Raw genomic sequence first — 7,080 nt, 5'->3', positions numbered from 1 at the left:
TCTTTCTATTTTAAGGTCAGTCGATTAGTAACCTTAATTCCACCTTGTAAGGTTCTGGGGATGAGGATGTGGACATCTTTGGGAACACATTATTCTGCCTGCCACAAAGTGTGTATTTTTAAAAATCCAAATATAAAGCTAATGTTTTCATAGCCAAACATCCATAGATAGAGGTTTTCCATGAAGCAGAAGCAAGCCAATCAGAGGGCAGGATAAGGGAAGGGCCAGGAATACCTGCTGGTTCTTTGCCCTAATTGAGAGGCTACTTGTCAGAACAGCTGGCTGGAGGAAGTCCCTAGATTTGGGGTCTGGAATCCTATTAGGCCTGGAGTTAAAATCTGATCAAGGGCTGGATTAGAGTGGCTCCCAGAGCCGAGGCTGTCCTGGCCAGGTCTAACAGGGCCCACCCACCACAAGGCCTGATTACAGGGGGGCTGCAAACATATCTTCACCTTCCAGGACTGAGAGCTGTGGGAAGGAGCTCTCTGGAAGCCGTCACGAGATCTCTACAGCTTTGGAGCTTCTGGGCTTGCCAAGCCAACAGGTCATCTAGGCAAACTTAAGAAAGATGTCAAGTTTGATTTCAGGACCTGATGATGATGATAATGATCACAACTAAAAATTATTGGATGCCCTGGCACTGTGCACAGTGCTATCCATGCATTATCTCATCTAACACTCACAGAAACTCTACCAGAAAGCTTTCACTGACATCCACATTTTACAGATGAGGAAACTTGAGTGCCATGTACTTTCAAGGTCATCAGATTAGAAGGACCCTGTCTGACACTACCTCTTTGTACTGATCATCTTGCTGCTCTGAGTCTCAGTTTTTGCATCAGTGAAATGAAGAGGTCAGACTAAACCAGAGATTTTTCAAGTTTAAACACATACCAATCAATAGATCGATTCTAAATAACAGAACCCTCTCTTGAAACATTGAAAGATCATTAACAAATAATAATAAGGTTGTTTTGGTTGAAGGGAGTAGGGGCTGGAAACCCACGCATCTAGCTCTTCAGTATCTACTCTGCCCTCCTCTCCCCCACCCCAAGGCAGGTAGTAGGGCAATAGAATCAATTCCTCAGAGCAAAATGTTTAAAACCCTGGACATGATGACTCTCAAGGAATCCTTCTCAGTGCCTGGTTTCTAAATATCTGAGATCACATTACCACCAGTATCTCCCACCTTCCAACTCCTTCTTCAAATAAATCCTCCAATCCCAACCACCGACCCTTTACTAAAACTGCTGCTTTTCACCAGGAAGGTGCCTGCCCCTTCCCTTCTAACCGAGGCTCCCTAATTATCTGATAGCACCAAGTGGGAATATCGCCAATAGCCAGGCAGGATCTGCACAAGGAAGTCTGGGATAACACCATCTCTCTAAATCCCGTTCCAAGCCCAGACATTCTCTTGCAGAGAGTACTCCAGTCCCAACCTCTTCCTGGGGTGGCTGGAAGTAGAGAGATGGAAGAAAAGTCTCTCTGGGGCCTCAGCCTTCCCTGGAGATCTATCTTCGATCAGGTTCTGGGCTAGAAATCTTTTGGGCTGTGCCCCTGATGGAGCCCTCAAATGTAGATTTTGTGAGCAAAATCATAGGCTCTTAGAGTCAAAGAATCTAGAAATAAACACACAGACTCTTAAAAGTATATAATCTTGGTATGATCAGGTAAAATTGGGGTCTTCAAAATTAAAATAATATTGCTGCTACTTATTGAGTGTTGATGTACCAGGCTCTAGGCCAAACATTTATATACATGACATCATTTAATCCTCAAAACGACTCTATAATTTTGAGATTACTGTTATTCTCACGTTACTCCTGAATCAGCTGAGTCTTAGAGACTTAGTTTTATTAAATCTCGCCAGTGAGTGGAGGAGCCAGGCTTTGTTCCGATGGATTTCAGAGTTCCACAGGCTTGAACCACCCCAGGAATCTAAATCACAGCCTCTGATTTTCAGATCGGAGAGAACTGTTGGGTCTAAAAAAGGGCTTGGAAGATCACACAGTCCATCCCTGTCATTGTACAGATGAGAAAGTTGAGCTCACAGAGGTGACAGGACCCAACCAAGCTGGCACAGACCGTGAGGAGAGGAGCTGAGCTTAGCACGGAGCCTCCTGACACCAGGGTTCCAGTGCTCACTGCCTCCCCCATGCTGTCAACAGGGTAAGGCAGAAGTGGGGTGTGAGGGGGCTGTTCAGAGGACATCCCAAGGGAGTAAAAAATTCACCAAAATGAGAAAAGAGGTCCATACCCGAAATAACACAGAGGAGCAGGCAACAGGACAGGAAGCAGAGGGCTCTGGGGCCATGATGAGTGACCGGAAGCTGCAAAGCCAATGTGGTGACAGGGGCTTCAGGGGAGACTGTTCAGGGGAGACTGTTCGAGCAAGGTGTGAGCAGGGAGATGACCAGGGACCCCCGCCCCCAATAGCAGGGCAGGGGGTGGGGGGGTGCTGATTTCAAAGGCAAATCAAAGTCCCAAGTCTAAACAAAATTCTTTTCTCTGGATTCCCCCTGCCAAGGTGAATGGAGCTATTCAGAGTCCTGCTCAGGAATAAACAGTCCTGCAGCCAGGAGAGGACGGTCCCCAAGGGCAGACAGGCAGAGCTGAGAGGCAGCAGCTGGAGGGGCCACTGAAGGTCACAGGAGGGTCATGAGGGGTTCCTGAAGGACAGGGATATTTGAGGACAAAATAGGTGAGTATGGCTGGGAGCGAGGTGGGGCTTCGACTAGATTTAAGGCAGGGTTTGGCTTCTGCCTCTGGAGCCAAATCGGCTGGCTGCCGACTTTTGCACCTGTAAGCTTAGAATGGTCTTAACATTTTTAAACGGTTAAAAAAAATTTTGGTGACACACGCAAAGTATATGAAATTCAAATTTCAGTTTCCATAAATAAGTCGTATTGGAAAATGGCCACCCACTCTCGTGTATACTGTCTGCGAATGCTTTTGCACTATGACAGCAGAATGGAGTAGTTGTGATGGTGACATGTGGCCCACAGAGCCTAAAGTATTTATTGTCTGGGCCTTTGCAGGAAAAAAATTGTCAACCCTTGCTCTAAAGGATGATATTTCTAAAAAAAAAAATTTACTTAAGTAAATAATATATAAATAACACTCATTCTCAAAAAATGTTACAGATGAAGCTTAAGATGCTTTTACACTGTACACATCTTTTCTTAAACTTTTTTTTTTTTAAATCAACAATGTTCCTTAGTGCTACATAGTATTCTATAGCTTGTTTCAATTTAGGTTGTTTCTGTTTTTGTTTTTGTTTTTGTTTTTTCTTTTGCTATTGGAAACAAGGCTGCAATGAGTAATAACTAGCATTTCCAGGCTCAAATAGCTATATTTCCTACAAGAAAATATTAAATGAAATCGTAATATTCAATACAGACCTGTCACCTGGTATATTTTCACTCATGTCTGTGACCTAAGTAAACACCACAGCACCAAACCCTCCAAAAGCAGCCTTAAGCCTCTTGGTCTCCTACACAGCTTTGTCTACATTCTAACCATCGCTTGTAGCTGGTAGCGCCCCTCTGGCTTCCGGCCGAATGCAGATTCCCCCTGTGTACACTCAGTGGTCATTCCTGGCAGGTGGGAGGTAATATGGGGGCTGAGGAGCAGCAGAGAATAGGGAGCTTGGAGTCCTGTTCTCACTTTGCCACTTACTGTGTGACCTTGAGCAGCCTTGTCCCTTTGGGCCTCAGTTTCCCCAACTGTTCGAGGAGGGTGTTGGACACCTAGAGCTCTGGTCTCCTACAGCTTTAACATTCTCTTTTCAGTGACGGAGTCCTGCCAGGAGGGGAAGGGCTCTGACAGTGATGGTTTAGCTTCCGGCCTGATGGCATAGTACTCTCAAGGGAGGTGCTGGGAGCTTGGCACAACACTACTTTGAACCCAAGTTCTAACTGATCGTTCCCCAGGGAGAGATTTCACAAGGAGAGTATCCAGGTGTCCCAGATAATGGGCATAGGGGACCAGTTCAAGGCCCTGGAGAATGCCCCGCTGTGGCTTCAAGCCCCAGGTCCTAGATCCAGACTGTGGGCTGTTGTCTGCTCTCAGAACACCTGGTTCTTCTCCATCCCACAGCATTTTCACAGTTTGTAATTTTATGAGAATTTGTGTGATTATGTGTCAAGAACGTTCATCTCTGGCCCTCCAGGGTGTGAGCTCTGTGAAAACTGGGACCAGGTCTGCTTCGTTCACCTTCATCCTGGTCCCTTAGCACAGTGCCTGGCACTTTGTGGGCAAACGTTTGCTGAAAAAATGAATAAGCTGACCCAGGCTGGTTTCAACAGCAGAGACACAGCCTAGCCTATCTGAGGGCTCCCAAAGAGGCAAATAACGGAGCACCTGGGTGGGACGCAAACAGGCCAGGCTACATTAGTGAACTGGAGAAGAAACCCCCTTCCTGGGTGTCACCTTTGGGTGAAGGGTGGGAGTCTACTTTTTGAGAGTCTACCACGCAGTGGAGATGTGAAGGCTTTAACCAAATCACACAAATATCTCATTGCCAGTTAGGACTGTGTTATAATGAGAAAGAACAGGATCCCAGGAGAGACATGGGGAGGGGTGTATAAAATGCACTGGAGGAAGGATTAGGAAGGAATTTCTGAAGAAGTGCTATTTCAGGAGAAACCCACAAGAATAGTAAGAGCTAGTCAGGCAAGCTTTTGCCAAGCCTAGAAAAACTTTCATTCCATGCAAATGGAATCTTTCAATAGCATTTTCAGGGACTCATGGGGTCTTGGAATCCCAGAAAGAGAATCTCAGAGTTATAGAATCTTAATCTCATAGAATCTTGAAAGAAGCACTTGCAGACTCTTCAACACTAAATAGAATCTTAGAATGTTAGGGACTCAGTCTTCACATTTAAGAACAAAGGGACTCTTAAGAGATCATTTGTTCCCATTCCCTTCTCTCTACCATTTTACAGATAAGAACAAAACAAAATTCAGGGAGCGTATAACCAAGCCAGAACTAGCTCTTACCTCTTATTATTAATAGACCAGGATTCTATTCATTTAATTAATAAAAATAATAGCAATGCTTATATTTATTGTCTCCTTACTATGTGCAAATTGCTGCTAAGAGATTTATATCATTATGTCAGTGACTTCCAACAACAATCTTATGAGGTAGATACTTTTATTCTACCCATGTATGATAATTAAGAAAACAGAATCTCAGAAAATAAAAAAGGTGAAGGGTCACTCAGCTAGAATGTGGTGAAACCAGAACCCCTAGGGCTTTTGTGCTTTTTAATTTAAAGACCATTCTCTAAAGCACTGTACTATGCAGCTTTTTATAATTATGAGGCTTTCAGACCTACCTTTTCACAGTGACTGCATCCTTTCCATAGCTTTCTCCTTAGTGGTCGAGGTAATCTTACGGCTCGACTTTGGTGTGGGGTGATAAGCTGCCCGGAAGGTCCATTGTATACTCGCATATCCAAGAAGCCTTCTGAAGACCTAACCATGCCATGCCGTTAAACCTAAAAGAAGTGAGTTTGTTTATGGGGTCCAAGAGACAGCACAGAGTCAGGAAGCCTGAGTTCCAGTCTGAGTTCAGACAAGAAATAGCTGTTATGCAGGCTAAGTCGCAGAGCCAGCTTGGGTCCCAGGTTCCATGTCTTTTAGATAGGATTATAGTACCTACTCTGTCTACCTCAGTTAGGAAGGGATAATGGATGCCAACATGTTTTGTGACTTATGAAAAGTATGTAATCATGCTAAGATTCAGTGATCTCTCTTCTGCCTTGTGAGTGAGAGTGTAGATTGATTTCTTCTCAATGGAATGCAATTTAGCAATATTTATCAGAAGCCTCAAAAATATGTATTACTCTTTTATCTGGAATTCAAGGTTTAGAAAAAAATCTCTAAGTTCTGCTGAAAAAAATCAGAGCCAACTTAAATGTCCAACAATAGGCAATAAGATAAATTATACTACTACCACGTACTAGAATTTGATAGTTATTTTAAATGTTTGAAAAAAAGAAGATTTAATCACACTAAAGATGTTCACAATAAATTAAGGTTTATAAAAGATAAAATAATATTGCAATAAGTTCCAGTTTTTTGCAAAGAAAAGTGTGTGTCACATGAATGTTGCTATTATTATTGTTGTTGCTGTTATGTAATAAAAGAATGATGTGTTGACATAGTGTTAATGTAGACTGTCTTTGGATTGTAGAATTGGCTTTAAATTTTTTTATATTTTGGTTATCTGTAATGAATACCTATTATTTTTACAGTAATGAAACAAACAGTAAAAATCATGAGAAAAGTGGTTCTATGATTTTTAAGCCTATATTTCCTTTGCACGCTACTTCTCCATCTCTCCACCCTCCAAGTGACCTGCCTGCCCAAAACTAAGCCCTTATGTCGATGAGACTCCATAGCTGAAAAAAACTGCTTCATGCCAAGTGGTTAGAAATTCCTTATATTCTCTCCCGTAGAGAGAAGCAATCCTGAAGTCTTATGGATGAGGGCCAGGCACTGAGACAGGCTTTAAGAAAGTGGGTCTTCCCAGTGGTCATGCTAACAGTACCGCCTGGGGCTCCTTCTTCAAGTGAACTTAAATTGAGACGCATAGCTGGAACGCTCAGCACTTAGCCCCCTCTTCTGGTGGAAGCCGGCAAAACAGGGACCTGCCAGCAGGTGGCAGTATCCGATCATTTTCAGTTTCCCTAGCGCGCAGCCTGGAGATTCTGACCTCTTCTCTTCCATCAGAGAAACTAAATAAAGCCCAGAGAGAGGACGAAGTCCGGAATCCCAGGCTTTGTTCTGGCCCGCTTCACCGCACCACACTGTCGTCTCTCTTGAAAGCACTTTTGGAAGGGCCATTCCATTGTGGAAGGGGCTTCCGAAAATGCCATAAAGATGAAGTCATCTTAGTGTGCTTCCATCCCATGTTTACCTCTTTCCAGGCTTTGTTTTCACCAGCCGGTGAGTCCATGAAACATATGCTTACTTGCTACTTTATGGCCGTTGGGTGTTTAGGTTGTTTCCTCTTTGTGGTTAAAAAAATACAGTGTTGGGCTTCAAAGTTTCCTCTGTATTTCAGATTGTT

Source organism: Pteropus alecto, unplaced genomic scaffold (genome assembly GCF_000325575.1).
Source record: "Pteropus alecto unplaced genomic scaffold, ASM32557v1 scaffold40, whole genome shotgun sequence".
NCBI classification, from domain to species: Eukaryota; Metazoa; Chordata; class Mammalia; order Chiroptera; family Pteropodidae; genus Pteropus; species Pteropus alecto.
The sequence above is the reverse complement of the archived record's forward strand: the minus strand, read 5'-3'. Positions refer to the sequence as shown.